The sequence below is a fragment of the Lissotriton helveticus genome, chromosome 2_2 (assembly GCF_964261635.1).
Source record: "Lissotriton helveticus chromosome 2_2, aLisHel1.1, whole genome shotgun sequence".
NCBI lineage: Eukaryota > Metazoa > Chordata > Amphibia > Caudata > Salamandridae > Lissotriton > Lissotriton helveticus.
In genome coordinates this window covers 342,342,589-342,366,238 of record NC_136060.1, presented here as the reverse complement: position 1 = coordinate 342,366,238, position 23,650 = coordinate 342,342,589, and the positions used below count along the sequence as shown (strand labels likewise).

The following is a 23,650-nucleotide window of genomic DNA, read 5'->3' as shown; positions in this document are numbered from 1 at the left end:
TCCACCTTGGGGACTCCCAGCAAGGGACCATCCCACAGGGAAAGCCAGGACGGGTTCCCCAGAGTTATACAGCGCCGGGACGCCCCGTTGCTGGGGCAGCTGTGCGCTTTACAAGTATACTACATTTACATTTACATATATATATATATGGCATTCCTACACATGAAGCTATCATCGCGGCAGTCAAGATAACGGACGAGTAGATATACTTAGAGGCAGCAAGCCTCATCACTATTTGTCATCATCAGATGCGACCAGTCTTCTTTTCATTTTGTCACGAAGTTCATCTACGGTGCACCTCTTTGAAGGAGAGCGTGACAAGTTTATATTCAATGAGCTGTACTTTGATTTAGTTTCATCTGTAGCGACCAGGTTTTTCGTCCATTGCATGCGGCTTCACTGAAGTAAAGATCTAGGAGGAGAACAGGACTGCATACTCTTAAATTGAAAGCAAGCCAGCCCATGGTACACATGCATCAAGTGCGTTTTAATTGAAAAATAGGATAATTACAAGTACCACCAATACTTTACCTTTGAAAAGTGGAAATATACTCGCCCATTGTGCATTTATTGTTGTATTCCAATGAAAACCGGATTATCCACAGCACTACTTGCACTTTACCCGTGTACAAATAATCTCGGCCCAGCAAGACGGAACATAAGTAAAGCCGGTTTCCTGATGAAGGCAGCAGTGCCGAAACGTGCGTAGTTCCTATTCTGCCGCTTGCCATCATCAAATTATCAGTTTTTTCCATAAATTTATTGCATACTGATCATCATTTTATTTTTCTGGTTTGAACTGAAAAGACATGCATGTAAATTCTGAACATGAAACGTGGTTATGCATGTATGACATTATGTATTATATATATTCACTGAAAAAACCATAGGTTATAGACCATATATAGTTAGGAATTAGCATTTAAAAAACCTTATTTTACTCACACAAAACCATTGAAATTCCATATATAGTTAGTTGCACTAACTATATATCGCGCACCCGCAATCCACTGCTGATGATGTCACATATTACATCATTCATGACATGGTCAGTGACATCACTGATGACATCACTGATGACATCTCAAATGACATCACTGATGACATCACTGATGACATCTCAAATGACATCAATGATCACATCACTGATGATATCATTCATGTGATAATACAATGCATCTCCTCACACTCTAATATAACCTCCGTTACACCCAGTGTTAAATAGAGAGTATCATTTTTGAAACCATTGACACACCAATACTAGTTACTACATACGCACTCACTGATTCCTATGTCTACACACACATTCACTCATACAATCATTCATACATACAATCACTCATCTTTACAACACTATCATATGCACTCATACACCTATACAGACACTCACACTCTGCCACTCATCCATGGAGTTACTCACACACCTAGTCAGTCCTGAAAAGAATCAATCACACTTCCATTTTCTCATCTATACAGTTAAACACAGAACACCTTACATTTTTGAAACATATACTAACACATAGTTACTCTCTTATAGAATCACTGATACAAGTACACATTGATCTGCACAGAGTCACACACCTCCCAGCCAGCCATACACACACTCAGTCTCCCATACAAATACTTGTGCAACCAATCAATAACCCATATAGCTACTTATATAGCTACTGATCAACACATGCAGCAGCTTGCACAACAACAGACATACTGATGCACACTTTTAGACAGTTTAGTCACTAACCCGTGCATTCAGTAAGACGCATTTAATCACTCACTCATACAGTCAATCACGCACCTACTAAAACCTTCATTCAGACACTTATACATCCACTCATTCTTCAATATGTAAAACATATTTAAACTTTACAGAAACACATAATCACTGGATGTTGTCATCAGTGATGTCATCAGTGATGTCACTGACCATGTCATGAATGATGTAATATGTGACATCATCAGCAGTGGATTGCGGGTGCGCGATATATAGTTAGTGCAACTAACTATATATGGAATTTCAATGGTTTTGTGTGAGTAAAATAAGGTTTTTTAAATGCTAATTCCTAACTATATATGGTCTATAACCTATGGTTTTTTCAGTGAATTTTCAAGGTTTTGTAAATGCTAATTCCTAACTATATATGGTCTATAACCTATGGTTTTTTCAGTGAATTTCATTGGTTTTTTAACAGCTAATATCTGTAGCTGTAAAATGTATTCTTCTTTAAATCCAAAAATATATTTTATATGTTTATTAATAACTTTTTTTTTTTATATTTTTTTTTCTTCGTTCCCGCTTCGCGAATCGGGAAGCTTCCCGTTAGCTGACCTTGATGCCGCGAAATAGACCGCGAGCCGGTAAACGTTTCTTTACCGCAACTGCCGCGTTAGAAAACAACATTGTGACGCCTCCCGTCCGCATGACGTTTCGCGTTGTCGCGTGATACGTCATATGACGTGCTACATTAGCGAACTCGTACGCTTACCGAGTCGCAAAGCACAGGTTTCTGTAAGCAAACCGGGAGGCCCTGCAAAGCGCGTAACGTAAACACAGCAGGTCATGTGACTTGGTAATAACACTTTTCATTGGTTCATTTCACTTTCGGTTTCCTAATGATGTAAGACTAGGTCATATGATCTAAAATGAACACTTTTCATTGGTTGAGAACTATTTTTTTTCCCAAATGGTGAAAATCCCTCCTTCTTTCCTCACTCTGACTTTCATCATTGTGAGAGAAAGACCCTTTGTTACCAGTGAGCAATGGCTTCTTTACTAGCTTCAGCTGGTGCTTCCCCACCACCTCCACCACATCCAAGGAAGAGTGGACCACCTGCTAAAGTTATAATTCAGCAAGAAGAGGAAGAAGAGGAACAGGACGACCTAGATAATCTCCCTATTATGGCCAGAAGATCTGTTGTACCGGAAGTAACGGGACCAGAGGGCAGGGAGATGGTGCCAAATATACAAACGAGATTTCGTGAAGTAAAACAAGTCTGCGTACATTGCAGTGGATTCATTTGCTACGGAGAAAGTAGCATCACTCTGATCAACAGAGCTATTGACAATCATGCTCATGTTTGTCCGAAACTCCCCAAACAATAAATTCTTTTTTTTTGTTTTCTTGCTCCTGTTGAGCCCTTTACAATGAATCGTTTTCATTGCCCCCTCCAAGAAAAACCCAAAAAAATATAAAACTGTTCAGAAAAATTCAAAAAAAGTAAAAAAATGTTCCGAAAAAAAATAAAAAAAATATAAAACAACAAAAACAATAAAAAAAAAGTTCTTTTCAGAACTACCTCCCCGTTATTAAAAAATTGGTACAATATTTGCAACTGTGCCAACCTCTATTTCTCTTAGTTCGCTTCCCAGTTCGCTCCCCGGTACGCGAACCGGAAGCGAACCAAAAAATTTTTTTTTTTAAAAAGAACAGTAAGTATAAGGGAAGGAAACAGACAGTTATGTTAAAAGAAAGACAGCTATAGGGGAGTAAACTAGAGATACTATTACCCGTAATCCACTGCTGATGATGTCACATATTACATCATTCATGACATGCTCAGTGACATCATCAGCAGAGGATTGCGGGTAACAGTATCCCTAGTTTATTCCCTATAGCTGTGTTTCTTTTAACATAACTGTCTGTTTCCTTCCCTTATACTTACTGTTCTTTTAAAAAAAAAATTTTTAGATCAGTTAGAAACAGTGAAAGTAATGAAATATAAAAGACTACGTAGAATATGAGCACTGTATGCAACAACTTTGACACTTACAGAAGCCTCACCTTCTCCATGCCTCCTACACAGTTCTACATATACATCATAAATGCAAACAGAACAGAATTAATTATACATGTTAAATGGTTTATTTTTGCTGTTCTCAGAATGTATCAAATTTCACTAAAACAGTGACTTGAAGGTATTCATCATATAACAGCGGGGAAAAAAAAACACAATCAAAATGATTGTGTTTAAAAAACCCATACATTACAAATCAGAATTCAGAACTCCTTAAAGTTAACTTACTTTCCTTGACGGCCAAGGATGTCCTATGAACAGCTTACACTCTGTTGTGCTGTTATTACTTTCAACCCGCCACTTTCTGAAAGAAAACCTCCATCGTTTTCAAAAACATGTTACATACAATAAATGACTTCTTGCTCTCTACCACAAGATTCCACAAGGCCAAATCTTGTCAGAGCCATGTATAACTCTTGGATTTCTTGTTAGCCAATCCCGTCTTTTCGCATTTCCGCAACTTTCAGAATTAAAATGTTGAAGATCATTTACACAATCCTGGACTAGTAATATCTTCCCCTTCTTGCTCAATCATGTTCTACATTTCCTATCACACTGATACTGCTTACTATGAAGCAGACTTACACTACCTTTATGACTAGTACAATTATTTAATTCTCTACATCACTTTTAATCACAAAGCAATGTAAAACAGTAGACAGCATTGCAGACTTACATTCCCTCTACTCCATGTTTTGATTCGCTGCTTCAATTAGCTTATAAAAAGAAATAGTTTTTCTGAACTCATTCAAAGTGCACGTATTTCTCAATAACGTCCAGTGTTATGGTAAAAAGTTATGTCTCTGTACTACACTTATCTTCAAGGCCAAATAGTGTAGGAGCCATGAGAACTTCTTGAAATTCCGCAGAGCACATCCCGAGATTCTTTCCCTAAAATTTTGGTTTTAAAAACACCAGGTAAGAGTTTTTAAGGTCATATGGCAATTTTTTTTTGAAAATTAAAACAGAATCATTGCAGAATGACCAGCCATTTCTACACTTTAAATAAGCTGTATAATGTCCTGATGTTATTGAAGAACCATCATGATATATAATTGCTACAGTTACAAAAGTCCTTCCTGATATTGACAACTGTGAAGCCACAAAATTTTTAATTAAAGTTGTCAATTTTGTTCCATCAGGCCTACATCGTTGGAACATTAAAATGACATACTGGCCATATGTTCGTATAAATAATGTGGACATCATTTCAGATTTACATTGCCTACACTCCATATTGTGATCAGCTGCTTTTACTAGCTTATTAAAAGAGACTGATTTACTGTCTGGCAAAGTTAAATATATAAATCTTTCTGAGTCTACACTAGTACTACTTGATACCCTACAGTTCTCGCAGTCATGCTGCCATTGATAAGAAAGCCCAAACAGATGATCTACATCTACACCTTCAGCATACAATACATCAAGCATATACATTAAAAACTCCTGACAATCTTGCTGACTATTTTGAGAGAATTGTGTTTGGCCTGAACATCTGTCTAACAGATTTCGAATTTCAGACACACTTTCTATGTTTGTTCTATCAGTGCTACATTTCTCTAACACAGAATTTAACAAACTGCAAAATCTTTGATCAGAATTGACCACAATCTCTTCTTTTATATTTTGTAGAGAAAACAAAACATTAACCACTACATTAGCATAGCAGTTGACACCAGAACTGTTTTCAAATTGAAAACCAACAACATCTTCAACAGAATCCTTTTTGTTTCTGCTTATAATTTCAGGTTCATCGACTTTTCGTCTTTTTGCTACAACCTCCCCAGTATTGGTCACATTTCTTCGTTTCCGGCCTACCACACGTTTCTCAAACAAAGGATACTGAGGCAAATGTGGCGCATACTCTCTTCTCAACCTATTGTATTCCTTAACACAATCTAGATCCGCACAAATGTTTGTGACATCACACTCAATCAAGTACAATCCCGATAAAGTCCTAACTCGTGACAATGCCACATATGCCATACCCTCCTTGAACACAGAATTGCCAATATTCACCAATGCACAGTCTACACTTAAACCTTGCGATTTATGGATTGTCACCGCATATGCCAAGCAAACAGGAAACTGCTTACGACGAACATATAAGTCTTTTACAAGCAAAAATCTAGCAGAACAACGAGCAATTAGCTGTACTTCCTCAATGCCATCAAATTTAATTTTTAAAAATTCAATTCCATCTCTATTTCTGTATTTCACAAAATCAACAACATTACCCATTGATCCATTTACCAGACCTCTTTCAACATGTAAATTCCTTCTTAAAATTATACGGCAGTTCAAGCACACATTCAGAGTCTTTTCAAAACCCGCAGTTTTAGATATACTCTTCTCTAATGAATCCAATTTTGTTTTCAGATTCTCAGACAAAATAATTGTTGATCCCATATGCTCTACTCTGTCAATAGCTTCCAATTTCACAATCTCTTGCTTTTCTAAATGCAACATTTTGTTGTTGAATTTGGCACATTCTGCAAGAGTTGGCATCAAACATATTCCAGATTTTTTCTCAGTAACTTTCTGAAAAATATTCTCAGGCACAACATCTTCGTCTGGATATAAATTTGTCAGTAATCGTGCATGTAAAGCTTCTTTCCCATGCTCGGTCACTTTTCCAATTCTAACATCTTGTAGAATAGTCTTGTAAACTTCATCCTTTGCCTGACGCATATTTTCATGCAGTTCAGCATAATTGAAGTTTAACCATATATTGACGTTGCCAATACTCCCTAAGCACTTCCTGGTATCTTCATGCGTGAGCATTTTGAACACAGGTTGCCCTTTCACTGGTGTCAGCTGCAGAAGATCTCCAAAAACAATGATGTGTTTGCCACCAAATAACACATCATACTCTGTTTTGAGAACTTCTTGCATTCTCAAATGCACAAAGGCAAGCATGACATTGGAAACCATGCTTACTTCGTCAATGATAAGAAGTTTCATTTTCCTCAAGACTCTTGAAACTTCAAAACAAGCATCTCCAGATAGCTTGTGATATTCTAATTTGTTGTCATGCTCCACTGGCAGCATCAGTAAACGATGTAAAGTAATCCCTTTAATGTTATGTGCTGCCAGTCCAGTTGGAGCGGTGACAACACAAGACAGCGATGACTCTGTCCTTTCCTGCAAATAACATGAAATTGCTTTAATAAGGAAACTTTTTCCAGTTCCCGCTTCTCCACTCACGTACAGTCGGACAGGCTTCAACGACGTACATGAGCACTCTTTCTTGTCATGACTTAATCCATGATCAATTTGCATGGTAAGTTCGTCATATATTTTCCTCTGCTCAACGTTGAGTTGTCTTTCCAACTCTTCTAAGTTAACCACATCCTCCTGAGCATGTGCCATGGCTCTTTCCACTTCATTCATAGCAGTGGCAGCTTCATTTTCGATAAGAGGTCCTCCTAGTGGATCCTGACTCAATGAAGCAGAACTCTGACTGTCCTGAGAACTGTCTCTGGCAATCTCGGCTGCAATCGTTGCTTCCTGCTCAATTTCCACATTCAACATTTCTACATATTTGGGAAAAGCAGGACATTCTATGGTCTCCTTGGCAGCATTGAATGAGTCTTCGTAACAAAGGAAATCTCCAAGCAGTTCCTCTTCTGCACGCCAAGGCTTAAAAAGTTGCAAAAGTGCTAAATAGAAAAACTCCTTTTTTTCAGGAGATTCGCCACTCAATTTTCGATGGTTTATCAAGTGGCATTTTCTTTGCTTGACCAGACATCCCTCACTTCCTATTACAGCATACACTCCTTTCTCAGTATCTTCTTTGATGTTCCTCTTGAATATGTAATTTTGCAGAACCTCATACAGACAAACATTCTCGAGGTGACTGCTTCGATTTGGATAATATGTATCCAACATGTTGCTCTTCAAAATGTCGGTACTGTTTGGCTCCTTTTCCGCCAAATACTCAATTTCCCGCACAGGTTTCAGAACTCGATTACGCGTTGCAGCAAGACCAACACTCGCCCCAAACGATACTCCTGGACTTGGCATAGAGACTTGCTGAAGACAACCGGTCAGAACATTCGTAAGCTCCGATTTCTCGATGCGACAACATCTTCAGACTGAAACTGTACAACTTCTTGCTGAGGCTCTTTTCATGGGAAATGTCCTCCCACATATCCTTCAATTCTGTCTTCTCTTTTTTGGTGATGTAAGATGTCACATACCGAGCCACAGCCATACAGTTATCAGCCACAAACTGTATATCCATGTTAGCATTCCACATGGACAAAATCACCGGGTTGTAGTCGTTGATGTACTTAGACTCTTCGTTCCTCTTCAAATTGTATGTGTTTTTAGGTGATTTCTTCATCACATTATGTCGCAGCGAAGACATCAAACTGTTCACTCTTCCTTTAGAAATCACCGATCGTGGAAAGCCGAAACGACATTTGGTGTAGAACTTGTCTTTGTTCCGGAATTTACGACGACAGTACTTTCCACATCGATGGCTTTGGAAACGTAGAACTTTTTCTCTTAGGCTTTTTTTCTCCTTTGCGTTTGGAACAGCACACGTAGAATACTGTTCTATGAAACTCATCACTGAGTCGTCTGCATCCGTTCCAAATTTAGGTGCATCCTTGATCCACAGCAACATATGTATATGAGGAGCACCTCTTGCTTGGTACTCCTTCCTCCAGAAGAAATCCAACACCTGTCCAAGAGGTGGATTCTTCTTATTCATGATGAAAGACATCATACCTTCAAATCTATGATTGAAGTACCTACATACATTGACTGGATCCAAAGAGCACAGTTCTCCGGGTGTCTTGAATTCGATGTTTTCTACGTTAGCATTTGCCTCTCGTAGAAATTCAAGTAAGTCTTCCCAGCCATACTCAGCACAGCTCAAAGTGAGGAACCATGTGGGAGTTCCTAAGTTCCTCAGCATACATTTTAAATCACCATGACGACGGTACCAGTACTCATTAGTACCACGCTGACACGCCATGAGATTAATCAGGTGAGAATCCAAAATACTGTCTTGGACATTGACTTTATCCATAAAGTCACTTGCCGAAATGTTTTGCATGTGTATACCACTTTTCAAGATGTGGTTCACTGCATATGACAGTCCAGACAGATCGCTTTCAAACAGGAGATGAAACAAATAAGGAATGTATTGTCGAAACCTAGGATCTCCTGCATACAATCGCAAAGTCCGGTATTCAGAAGCAGGAATTTGATGAGGTCGCTCATCATATCTTCCTCCCTGACCTGTTGGAAAAAGCTGTGGGAAACACCGAGCTTCCAAACTTTCCTCCCAAACACTAATGGGACTCCCTTTCGCTTGTTTCATTTGAAACAACTCAATAGCATTCCCCATGACTTCCTTGGAATGCAAAGGATGAACACTATAATGTTCATATATTTCTTCACTAGTACAGGGTTCTACTTTCTCAATTTGACCAGCACACAAATCGCTATCCTCTTCCTCACTTACTTCCTCTTCTGCAACATATACATTTTTATAGTATTTATTATATTTTTTCAAATACAATGTTGCCCTTTTGACTTTCCTAACATCTACTAAATCTTGCCATATTTTCTTATTCTTTGTTGGAACCCCATTAACTAAGATAACAAGAGGTTCCTCTTCCACTTTTTCTACTCCAATTGTGTTAATATTTTTCTTCAAATCTAGAGGCAAATAAACAACTCTTCCCTTTAATCCTCTCTGTAAATCTGATGGAGGCAATTTCCCTGTCTTTGGCTCCATTCTTACAATAGCCTGAAAGGGATGGATACTTTGAATCAAAATAGATTCATAAGTATTTAAATCCTTCAATTCAGAAGGAATCTCAACCAATTCCAGATTATTATGAACTGCTCTAGCAGGCATCTGGTTTTGATTTAATTTGTTACAACAATAAGTACACACACGTTGATCCAATCCCAAATCAAAACAATTTTCTACCATCAAGTATGTTGTAAAATCCTTCCATTCACTATTATTTTCCCTTTCACTTTTTCCATATAAATCCACTAACTTAGTCTGATTCTTATAATAAGTGCGTCGACAACACACACAAGTGAAATTTGGCCTCTCACTTGATTTCACCTCAAACGTCGCAATTTCCCTCTGGAAATTATCTGTACTGGAAACCTGTACACTATCTTCCACATTACTCTCTTCTTCTTGGTCAATTTCAACATTCTCCTCTTTACTTCCAAAGTAACAAAACTCAATTTCTTCACATATATTCTTCACATCTATTTCAGAACCATGCAAAAGAGCAGCGCATAATTGTTTAAGCATAATTGCTGGACTCTTAGCATAATACAACATTCTAACTAATTTCCTCACTTTATTATGATGCACTGCTAGCATCCTGAAATGATGAAAAACACTCTGGCATACTCTCCTGGAAAGACAAGCCAGTGAATGACCATGCAAACCTATCACTTCTCTTACTCTGCAAGGATCTAATTCTTGCAACAACTTCATTTTCTGCTTCAAACTTTTCTTACTAAATGACCGTATAAAATCACAAAGCAAATTGATGGAATCCTGTCGTACACTGCAAATACTACTACACTTCCAGGTGTACACAGGACCCTTAGGACGTCTCCCTAAAACCTCATTACCTAACACCTCTTCTATCTCTGTTCTCACAAGTTTTTCTTTTTCAACTGGACAACCATCTTTCACTTCATAAGCTCGACCACTGGTGTCAACTGCATGCACCAAATCATGATCCTGGAAATAACTCTCCTCATTAAAAAATGCCTCAGAGCTTGAACTATGCATCCATTCTCCAGAAAAAACTTCACAAAAATTACTACGATTAACTATTCTCTTCCATCTACTATTTCTTTTGAAATCATAAATTACCTTGTTTAGCTTCCTAATTCTATTGATTGTCAAAATAAATAACTTACGTTTAATTTCAAATGCCTGATCAATAACTTTCTCAACTATTTTTTTTCTCTTATAAAAAAACACTTTCTGCTGACCTTTCTTAATATTTTTTAACAAATTCCCAATTATCCTGTTGCGGAACATTCGTTTACGAATATCCCTAAACTGTTGTTTCCTTCTACTTTCATGCATAGAGTTATCTCTTACTCTAGCAGTAACATTTCTCATTGGCCTTTCCTTACCATTTGAATTATTTCTCCTTTTCTGGACTGAAACATTTTCTGTAGTAATATTTTTTTTACTACACATATTTCTTATGACTGTTTTTCGACTCTTACCCGGTGCTTTCTTGGTGACTTGACAAATCTTTTTGTTAGAGGACTGCTGCATTATTCCATGGTCCTGCTGTCTTTGCAGCCTTTCTTACTCTTTCTTTGCTAGGCATCCTAAAATCTTGAAATAATCTGCAGTTGAATCTGTGGTAAAATATAATAAAAAATGTTATTAACCACTATTACCCAACAGTAAATTAATAACAGTCATCAAAAACTTAACACACTACTTAAGTATATAATATACTGAAGCCTATCTCCAATTTTTCACTGAACAGGACTCATCTCTTCTTAACCTTGGATAAACCTCACCTACTCTGTGTACCCTGCACATAATTAAATGTAAAGGGGCAGATTTATATTAACTAGCACATCCCCAGGGATGCACCAGTTAACGTGCACCGCTGCTCTGCCACCCACGGTGTGCCGCATTTACAATCAGATAGGACAAAGCTACATCAAAACCCTGCGCCTGCTTGAAGCAGGCATAGATCTTGACGCAGGTAGGCTGAAAGCTAAAGCAACAACTAAGTGTCGTGTGCAGAAGTTACAAAAAAGGAAAAATGGCGTTTAAACCAGTAATGAGACCATGCTAACGTAATACAGAGTAAAAATATCCAGGATCTACATCAGTTTGGGGTTCACGAACCTGGCAGGTACAAGGCACTGAGGCTTTCCACCGTGCATGTCTCATCCCAAAACATATGTGGTTTGTGAATGAAACAATTTCCCAGACCAAATGCTTTGGATTGGCTACTTCTAAAAAATTAAACACCCCTACTATCCCGGAGTTAGAGGAATATGATGGTTGGAGTAATTTTACTCGTTGTCTATTAAAGATTTACAGGCCCTACTCCGTAATTCTTCCTTTAACATTTCCAGTATAAATCCAAAAGGTTGACTGCTTTGGCAACGTGCCTTATCCACGGTTTAATAACGCTGCCTTTTGCTTTATGTAAGTTTTCAAATTGTATGAAATATATACCAATAGGTCGTTATTAACCTTTAGGTAGTGGTTTTCTTCATGAAGTCTGGTCGCTTCCATACACATACAGATTTTCAAAGATGATCAAGAACTTTATCTGAATGGAGAGGAATGCACTGAGACGCCAGACCATTCACTAATGTGTAGGCACATACAGTTACACGGTTCATGCAACAAACACCGACCAAATATGGCTTGCGTGTTGCAAGGCACACCAGTTCCTGCTATCATCCCCACGTTCAAGTTCTTGGAAAATGGTAGTTATTTGATGCTCAATAATGAAGATTGTTCTGGGTTAATTAAAAGTATTCATTTTATCGTAACAGTAAATGAACGGGTTATTTGCTGCAGAAATGTTCTATTTCCTCCCACACATGAACATAGGGAGTTTTCAATCTGGCCACAAATACCAACCTTGGCAGCACATTTCAACGGCATGGCAAGAATAAGAGCTATTTTGTCTCAGAGAGAGGTGGCCTTGAGTTCGGCCCGTGAAACTTTCGTGCTTCACACAGCGAACACCCGTACAGAGGTGCAGACCCTTTTAAATACAGATTCGCCTTTCCATTTCAGCAAGATGGTTCGGACTATCTCTAACGCGTCCTCCACAAAGGGCCTTGCGCACTTTTTTAAAATTGTTACCAGTGGTCTCGTGACTTCATTTGAGAAAATCTTTGGAGTCATCCCTGCTTTCTTACATTCTATTTTTTCCACTCTGCTTCGTGGATTCCCATTTTTACTTCCATTACCAGCGGACGCTCTTGTGCTTTTTTACATTTTTAAATATGGATGTCCCTCCTGTGCAAGCTCCCGCCCTGCAGCTGCTGACACTGTTCCGCAATCGCATGCTAGAATATTATGGCACAATGCCGTTGGCGATATTAAGCACGGCATATGGATTATCTTTTCTATGCTGATATGATTCCTTCAAATCTAAGACACTAAAGTATCGGCACGCCCTAAACCAACACAAAGAGACCTTCTTAGCAAATAATATATTATGTGTATTAGGGAGGGTGAGATATAAGCAGCCGCGGGCCGTGGAGGGAGTTACGGTGGGGCAGGGATGCGGGGAGGGGGAGGGGCAGGGTGGAGCCCTCTCCACCCTGCCCCTCCTCCTCCCCGCCTCCCTGCCCACCGTAACTCCCTCCACGGCCCGCGGCTGCTTATAAGTGTTGCTAACTCTTATTCATTTACAGCATGTTAACATACTGTCACCATTCGCTTTTTATGTACTATTGACTATGCTGGTAATTTTGCTACTGATAATATGTGTACTTGTATAATCTAAGATACTACGCCTGAGAAGACGGCATTAGTAAATAAACATTTCAAATACACATGTGTTCTTCTTAACTCCATGTTCTCGTTTCTAAGAAATATATAACGACCGACTGTTCATGAGTTCCACGTATCCTGAGGTACTATAAGTTCATATTCTGGATTGTCTAAACATTGAGAGTTTGTTATATCCAATGTGACACTATACCTAGCTTGCTAAGGGGTTTTGATTACTAAGGTGAGTTTTGGGACACCTTAATTCGCCGAGGTTCCAATCCTCTGTCCACAGTTCTGTGTCAGAACAGAAACCCTGCGACAGGGGCACCCCTCAACCTTACTGGAGCTTCATCACACTTGCGATACAACTCCAGCAATGCGCCAACTTTACGGCACAAATACGTCACGCATCTGTGCTGTTTTTGCCCCATGATGCGCCGCATTGTAAATGCAGCACACCATAGGTGACGGAACAGCGGCACAGAATGACTAACACATCCCTGGTGATGCGCCAGTCATCATAAATCTATCCCTATGCTTCTTATCTTGTTAGAGATAAACCGCCATATGTATCATCAAAGTTTTTTGCATTTCCTAAATAGCGAACTTTAAGGAATAAATAGCGATTCTTTACCATTCCTAGTTTGCGATGACCTATTTGCTAATTACAAATTACCCATTCATTTCCATGCAGCAGGAGGCCCATAGGAATGAAGGTGCAATTTGCGATTAGCAATTACCTCATCGCAAATTACGAATTTTTCCGACGGTGCAGGGGTGTCTCAAGAACACCCTGCTGCACCCCTGAAAAAGAAATTTGGGGTCATATGGCGCACATAAATTTTGAAAACATTCCTTTACCTCAAAAACGATTTTCAACTCATAATTTGAAAACACTGCACATGGGGAAATGACTTAAAATGTCCTTAAGACACATAAAAGCATTTTTTGATTGCCTTTGCAGCATGTTTCACTCACCTTTAACATGCCTATGTAACGGAAACATTCAAAATCTAAATTTGCCATGCACAGGTGGGAGCATATTTACAAGCAATTTGCTCCACAGGCAAACTTCTTACATTGAAATGGGAAAAATAACATCAGAGACTCTCAATTACCTTATAAAGAAGCAGACACCATTATGTCCTTCTCATCAATATTAAAACCATTGCTTTTTCTCAAAAACGATTTACAAGTCATAATTTGAAAACACTCCACAGCTCCTATGCACATAAAAGCCCTGTCAGTACTAATACTTCACATTTTCTCCAATTACAATTTCTCAAAGAAACAAAATCTATTTGTGAAACACTTGAGACAAAGCAACATTTGAAAAACACAACTTTCTTCATAATTTTCTCCTTAAAGCACACTATTTTCTATCTAAATTAAAGAAATCTTTTCTCACCTTAGCAAATACTTTGAGTTTCAAAACAGTCTCAGAAACACACCAATATGTCTTCAGCAGAGCAAAAGGTATGCACTCCAGAGTCTGCAGCTATCAAAAGCACAGAAATGCTGTAATTCCTCACACATATCTCTCATGTCACCCAATCAAAACCCTTCCCTCACTTTTTTTCAAAGCAAAACCCTTCCCCCCTCTGCCCCCTCTCTGCTTTTTCTGCATAGCAACCACCTCTTGCAAGACCTCTCACACAACAATGTTGCAATTGAACTCTGAACTCTCAGTGCACCTGCATATCCAGAGCATTCTTTCATTTAATGATTTTTTCTTCGCCACTCAAAATACATCTTTCAACGAACTCATCCATGCACACTAACTTTCTGTTTTCAGCAATCAAAATCCACCAATCACTCTTACTGCTTCATTAACACAGAAACTCCTCAGTTTTTTTCATTTTACACTCTCATTTTTTCAACTGCCATTTCATTGCCACACTTCATCTGACTGCAGCAGAACCTTCTCTCACCATGTTTTCTGTCTGGATTGTTGGACATAGTTACATATATTGGGCTCAAAGGTACGCTGAAAACAGGAATTTACCTAACCTCAATTTACAAGATGTGGAAATTAAGTGGTTTGGCCACAGAGGATTAAAATGTCACCAATTGATACCATTGGTGAAAACCTTTATGCATTTGCCAAAACCTGACCTGTTAATTGTGCACTGTGGAGGTAATGATTTGGGCACTTTGACTGGGGTAGGTCTGGAAATGCTTTTAAAGGACACCTGTGAGCAATTGATGGCACTTTTTCCTCAGACTGCCTTGGTATATTCAAATATATGCCAAAGACAGAAATGGAGGTGGTCGAACCAATTTTGTCCACAAATTGAGAAGTCGAGGAAGCATGTAAACAAATCTGTTTCAGCTTACATGAGAGACCATGGAATGGGCTCCCTGTACAACAATAACTTGCGTTACTACATGCAAGATATCTACAGAGGAGATGGAGTTCACTTCTCAGATGAGGGCAACAGAGTTTTCACTCTGAATTTAAGAATGTGCATTGGTACCTACTTATAAGTACCTAAATGTACCATAAACCCAAAAGCTCTTCTCAGAGCTACCCTACATCTGATCACTCACAATTATTATTTTACTCTAACTTTTTTCACTAATTTTCAAGAAAGTACGCTCCCCAGAACGCTTCCCGGTTCGCGAACCGGGCGCACTCCACGCAAAAAAACTAAAAAAAGGTATATTTTTTTTTGCCCTGCGAGACCCCTTCAAAGCCTCCACATCAAACCTAGGGGGTCAGGGACGATCTACTATGCCCCCTTATGGTCATTTGCCCCTTCGCTTTGGCCTCCTCTTGTCTCTCGATCCTACCGAGAGACAAGATGGCGGCCGCTACGGACTGTTTAGAATGTTTACAGACGCCGAAAAACCAATCAGCTTCGCAAACCTCCGTAACGCGAAAAGTACGCGAAGCGGAGCGCTGTTACAGATATATATCTTTTTTTGAACGTTAATTTCCCAAAATCCACTGGAGCACATATATTGAGACCTAGCAAAGGCACATCGGGCTACCAGTCCCTACAATTTTGCCAAGTTTCGTGCAAATCCATTCAGCCGTTCGATTATTATTATTTTATTTTTTTTTGCCCCGCGGGGCCCTTTTAAAACCTCCACATCAAACCTAGGGGGTCAGCGAGGATCTACTATTCCCCCTTATGGTCATTTGCCCCTTCGCTTTGGCCTCCTCTTGTCTCTCGATCCTACCGAGAGACAAGATGGCGGCCGCTACAGACTGTTTGGAATGTTGACAGACGCCGGAGAACCAATCAGCTTCGCTTCACAAAGCTCCGTTGCGCGTAAAGTACGCGTCCTGGGACGCTGCCAGGTCCGCTGTTACAGATATATATCTTTTTTTAAACGTTAATTTCTCAAAATCCACTGGAGCACATATATTGAGACCTACAAAAGGCACATCGGGCTACCAGTCCCTACAATTTTGCCAAGTTTCGTGCAAATCCATTCAGCCGTTCGGGCTAAAAGTGAGGCCAACCGCCCTATGGAAATTAACATGGGAAAAACGCGTTTTGGGACCCCCCTTTTTTCTCGGCCCCCCCTTGACGAACCCCCCCCAAATTTTCAAGGGCTGCCCAGAAACAAAATGTGCCATTTTCCTGAAAATTTCAGCCAATTCCGTCCACAAACGCCAAAGTTATTAGACATAGAATTTTCAAAAATCCCATAGAGAAAAAATCCTAACTATATATACCTACTGGCGACCGCCAGTAGGTAATATATATATGAATATGTATGTCCACAAACTCCCTCCCCACAAAGGAAGGCGCACTCATGTGATTGGTAATCTTTTTGCCTCCTTTATTCAGCATTTTCATCTGACATATATATTTATAAATCAGGTTAAGGCTAAATGTAGGGTTATGGGGTGGGTAGTGGTAAAAGGTGCTATGAGTAACTTTAGGGGTTAGGCTGGTAGTGGTAAAGGGTGGTAAGGGTAAGTTTGGGGCTTAGGCACTGTAAGGGTAATTTTAGAGGTTGGGGCTGGGTAGTGGTAACGGAATGTTAGTAAATTAAAAAATTGGGGTTCGGGAATGTTTCCCCGCAAAGAAGAAAAAAGAAAGTATTAAATAATATAAACAATATATAATATATTTATATCATATAAAGTTATACAGCCCAAAAATTGCAAGGAAAAATGTCGATAAATGGATGCCCCCCCTTGTCATTCGTAAAGTCCTGCACCACTTTTACAGTTACAAAACATGGAACCATTTCTGTCTGCGGAGTGCAGGAGGTAACCATTTGCAAAGTATTAACTGATAATATTTGACAGCTTATGCTGACATTGGAAGTGCAGTGGACCCATGGCTCACTGAATGCACTCCTCTATATCAGATTCCCCTATTTCTGGCATTGTGACTCCAGTTCCCTCAAGGGATGGACAACGCAATAAAGGCACATTGTGTATGCAATTCCTGAGTCGTAGGTCAGCTGTCCCATGTAGGCCTCCGTCTCACCATTCTTCATTTCTTGCATTGAGTTCCAAACCAATACCTGCCCCAATAACATTAATGAGACAGGTGGTTTTTGAATTATCATGAAAAGTCCTATTGCGTTGTGAATAGTCTCAGAATCTCTTAAACCACAAAGCGTGAGGTTAATTGCAGCACAATACAAACCATTGCATTGCGACCATCTTCTGTGCATGAAGCGTGTTCTTCTCAGGCTGATTATACATACCGTTGCAGACAAAGATCCTTTTCTGCCCTTGACACGAAAGTCGTTTGGATGTGTTGAGGCTGGATGTCTTTTACTAATTATTCCAGTTGGGGATTCCCAGTGGAAATCAGGAAGGCAGAGCAGTGTGAGATTTGTGATCTTCTGGCCCCACGGTACCTATAAATCTGTTAGCAAAAGGCTATGTGGTATTTGATTTAATGAGTAGTAAACATACATTTACATTCTCCTTTTAAAGTAGAAACAAGCTAAGCATTTCAAAATAAATTGCTCCCATCACTTGCTTCTCATGCTATTGTATCTCAAGGGGTGGAAAATGGAACGCAGCACTTAATCGGCCTCATGCAAGCGGCATCAATCCCCTTATGCCTTTCAGCATATTATGCTACCCAAGTGTACTTTTGTTCCAAGGGTTTTCAATTATTAAAAATTATTTTATTTTTTTACTTTGCATTGAACTTTGCACATCCCAAGATAGTAGCAAAAAAACAGTTCTGTTCACATAGTGCATACATTGCAAGTGTATATAGCTCCCATTGTGGTGTGGCGAGATAATAAATATTCTTAATCTGCATTAACATAGTATATAATCTGTTGTTAGGAATAGACTTCTTCTGATAATAAAATCTGCAAAAACTCCTTAAATAAAAAAAAAATACAAACCCAGATAATCATTGATTACATTTGAGCCGGTGGTTGCCGGTGGTTGCAGGTGGGGCCCACCAGCACTCATTTTTAGGGACGGCACTTATTTTTCCCTCATCAGACTTTGACCCAGGGCAACAGAGAGAACAACACACAAAGGGGAGGGGGTAAAAATAAAGGCGAAAAAACAGTGACAAATGTATAAAGCAGGAACCTGCATGGGTGAGACACAGAGGCAGGGAGTGTTTGGGAGTGGATTAAAGAGGCTACAGTGGGATCAAGAGTACACAGCCTTGGCAGTCGGCACACTGAACTTCAATAGCACTGGCCACAGACTTCTGAGCAAAACCGTGGTCTCCGGCACTCATTCTTTTACAAATTAAGCACTGCAGATTGCATAAAATGCATGGGCAGACGCTACTCTGAACCAAGGTGCTACTTGCAACCTCTTCTTGCGTTATCAAACAGCACGGAGCCCCTCAAAAAGAAAAAGAGCAAAATAATGCACCCGAACGCTTAACAAATATGGTGTAAAGTAGGCCTGTTTGAAGTTTTTGTTGTACTTCCCTAATTTGCTTAATTTCCACCTATTTGAAGTCTGCAAAATTAAGTGGAACATTTAAAATTACGGAAGCAGAACATTTCTCATGCTTTTTGTTGCAGGGGACCGTGTCAAGATAACTTCTCCTCAAATCAGTCCCCTTGCAGGTATCTCTAGTGACTTTTGAATGCAAGGCATGCCCTCACCTTCAAGTTTCTCTTCAGATTCGCCAAAGTGCATTTTGCGTAATTTTCACTCCATTTTTTATAATTTTGCTTGCATTTTGTGCTTCTTCAGGGGCGAACAAAATGAAATGACATCATACGCACTTAGCATAACATAGAACGTTGGTGCTATTTTGCTACATTTTTCATTGTCCCCATTGCTATTTTGTGGCAATTAAAATCATTGAAAAACGTCTGTCTGACGGTCATCTTCTCATTCTTTTAGGGTGGTAAGAACTTTTTGGGGAGGGGCGCAGTGGGGGATATATTTAATTGAATATTTATTTCATTTACAAAAATATTTCTAAAACTCTTATGTAGCATCAAAGTAAAGGAGTGTTGAACATAAACATAAAACTATAATAAATATCAGAACAGAAAGTAATGAAATGAATGTGGACAGAGCAGCTGAATTATATTTCAACTGCAGTTTTGAAGAGGTATAAAGTGCAATAATAAAGATGAGCATTAAGAGGAGTAAAAAGAGAGGGCAGTGGACTAGCAGACAATGCGACAGAGAGAAAGTATATCTATAGAGAGAGGGATCCTGGCAATTATACATTTGTGTACATTGCTTAGTAATTTGGGGCTGGATGTACAAATACCTGATGGCAAAATAATAATTGTAATTGCAGCCGTTTTTTTGCAGCCAGTAAATATTTTTAAGAACCCTCCTGGTTGCTAATAGGTCTGTTTTTAATGATTATTAAGGAGGTAGGTTGTAATTTGCAACTCACTACGACTGGAGGCCTCCACAGGGGTAGTGGCTTGTTGGGGTCAGCAGGCCACTATGTCTGGTATCGCTTTTAACTAAAGCAAAAACAAGTTACTAAATGCAGCTCGTCTTCCTTAAAGCAAAGGTGTCATAAGGGAATTCTTTCACTTTTGCAAATTCATTACCACATCCTTTAAGGTGTAAGTACATTTTCAATGTTTTGCAGCCAGATTTCAGTTTCAAAGCGTTGATATATATAATTTTAAAGAGACGCCTGCAACACACTCCTTCAAGATGGCGAATTTGTATCCACTCACAATCTCATTGTAGAAGTCAGGATTACTTTTCAAACTTTTAAAATGGGATTAGTGCATTTGAAAAAGCATTTTTAAAGTTGCAAACACCAAATCAGGCAAAAGCAACCGTAAAAATGCTTAATACAGCCAAGCCATTTCTCTTTTAAGTAGCATTTAGTAGCAGAGATTTTTCATTCCGTCATGCTGTAAATAACCCCAGCATACCAACCTCACTCCAACCAGATGCCACCCACAAGCATCCTTTCACCGCATGAGAGCAGCTCACCAAACAGAGCACCACAGCCATCATGAACTCAATCCATTCTGGAGCACCCACCCCTGTCCCCAACCTTCTTCAACCTCAAGAGCAAAGTAATCGCCACAGCCCCCTTCCTCGATCAATGGAAACACGCAGAAGTCAGACCCTTCCTCTAGAAACCCTCCACCGACCCTAGCGAACTCATGTTCTACTGTCCCTTCTCCAACAAAGTCCTCGAGAAGGCCATCAACCACCTGGAGAACAACTACCTGCTAGACACCTCCCAGACCGGCTTCCACACCAACCACAGCACCAAGTCTGCCCTGATCATAGCCACCGATTACATCAGAACCATCCTTGACTGAGAATACAAAAGCACCATACTCCGCCACACCCATATCTAGAGACTCAGCTACTGCGGGATACAAGCAGACACCCACAAATGGATCACATCCTTCCTCACAGGACCAACCCAGAGAATCCATCTACCACCCTTTACATCGGAACCCAAGAGCACCATTTGCTCTATCCCTTAAGGCTCATCCCTCAACCGCACCCTGTTCAACACTTACATGATGCCCCTGGTCAACATCATCAGAAGCCATGTCCTCACATCATATAGTACGCAGACGACATCCAGCTCATCCTCTCGATCTCAGAAGACCCTTCCACCTTAAGGACTAACTTCCACAACTGCATGACATGCATCGCCGACTGCATGAAGGCCAACTGCCTGAAGCTCAACATGGACAAGATGGAAGTGCTAATCTTTGGGAACAACACCTCCCCATGGAAAGACACCTGGTATACTTCCAAATTCTGACTCACACCATCAGACCATGCCCTTACCATTGCCATCATCCTGGACAGCAAACTCACCATGAGACGCCGATCAAAGCAGTCACCTCCACCTGCTTCCACATCCTTCACAATCTCCGAAAGATCTTCAGATGGCTCCCCGTCAACACCAGGAAAACCATCACTCAAACCCTAGTCACTAGCTGGCTCAACCATGGCAATGCACTCTACACAGTAATCACCACTCAACTCCTGCCAAGATGAGTCTGGCCAGATGAGCTGCCAGACTCATCCTCGACCTCCCCAAATGGACCCACATCACCCCCCCACCTCAGGAACCTCCACTGGCTCCCCATCCAATTCCAATGCTAATTCAAGATGCTGATACATGCCTCCAAGGCCCTCCATGACCAAGGAACAGAATAAATCAACCACCATCTGAACTTCCACCAATCCTCCAGACACCTGCAGTTCATCTCCCTCACCCGCACTCCCTACATCCGCCGAAGCTACAGCGAAGGACGCTCCTTCTCCTACCTCACTGCCAAGTCCTGGACCCACCTTCCCTTCCACCTCTGAACATCATCCTCTCTCCCAGAACTGAGAAAGAGACTCAAGACCTGGCTCTTCGACTGACCTCAGCAAGAACCTATTACCTTGATACCCTCATGGGTGATTAGCCATGCTTTACAAATCCAAGTTGATTGATTGATTGGTAAGAGATGTCATTGGTACTCCACTTAATGGTTATTTATTCATTGACTGCAGGAAAACGAAAGGCTGCTAGGATTTCAACATTTTAAAACTGTTCAATTTTCTGACTAATTAATTACGGAGTACAGAAATTCCAAATTCCCAATCGAATGACCCATTGCCATAGTGTCAGGCTGACTGCATACCAACAACCTGAACCACCTAGTCTCAGGTTTACAAGACATCATCCTCCTTAAGCTGGAAAAGATTGTGTTAGCCCCGGGATCCCTGGTTGGCTGAGGTAGGTACCTAAGGCCAAATAGAGACCTGCTTTTCCACGTCAGGGAAAGGAAGGGCACCTTCTGAGATAGCCCCCGCTCACCCCCTTGGTAGCTGGGCACAAGCAGCCAGGCTTATCTTCAAGGCAAATGTGTAAAGTATTTGCAACCATGCTCACAGCAACCCAATGATGACACCACAAATAGACTCCACATGAGTTTTATATAATCGAGTATACATTTTATATAAAATGATATGCGATAAGACCACACAATATAAATCCAGCATACGAGTATGTGTAATATTTCTCCTGGCAGGTAGTTAGGCCAGCCAGCCCTTGTAAATTCTGGCGATATTAATGAGCACTTCTAAACAATCCACTGTAATCCTAATACTATGTTATGCAGTTTGTAATTCTAGAATCAGGCCCTTTGTAATGTAAAAATAATGCAATGCGTAACACAACAATCAGGCGCTTTGCAATGTAAAAATGATGCAATGCGTAATACAACCACCAGGTACTTCGTTACGCAGAAAGAAAGCAATGCGTAATACACTAATCAGGTAGTTTGTTATGCAGGAATAATGCAATGCGTAATACGCTAATCAGGTAGTTCGTTATGCTGAAACAATGCAATTCGTCATAAGACAATCAGTTAGTACGTTCTTCAGAAATAATGCCATGCGTCATACACTAATCTGGTAGTTCGTTATGCAGGAATAATGCAATGCGTAATACATTAATCAGGTACTCCATTATGCAGAAATGATGCAATGTGTAATACGACAATCATGTACTCCGTTATGCAGAAATAAGATAATGCGTAATACACTCCGGCACCAATCACGGTGCCTTAGGCGGTCTTCCTGCCACTCCTTCTGATTCGCAGTCAGTCTCTGTCAACAATTGTACCCAACACGGGCATGGTGTAACAAAAAGTGCAGCTCTGCACTCTGGCACCGGTACTGCCACTCCCTTGGCAATACGGGCCGCGATACGAGCCGAAGCAGAGGCTCGCACTGCCGGAATGCGAGAGAGGCTGAGAGCGTCTCCCTCCGAACTCACTCTCCTCTCCTCGTCCAGCGACTTGGGCCTCCGATGCAATCTTTGTGAATTGGCAACGGCGGGCTCGGGCCGGCGGCTCAGCTCCTCCGGGGCTGCCGGTCCGGGCCGCTACTGCTACGAAGATCTCAGGCTGCCACAGGGCACAAAGATGTGTTATTACATTGTGAGTTCAGGT

General features: G+C 40.3%; 1 protein-coding gene across 2 annotated transcripts in view; it reads left to right on the top strand.

The window, feature by feature from the left end:
- The window catches only part of PPP2R2C (protein phosphatase 2 regulatory subunit Bgamma), a 597,242-nt gene that overhangs the window by 364,554 nt on the left and 209,038 nt on the right, over positions 1 to 23,650 (top strand). The window lies entirely within an intron of this gene.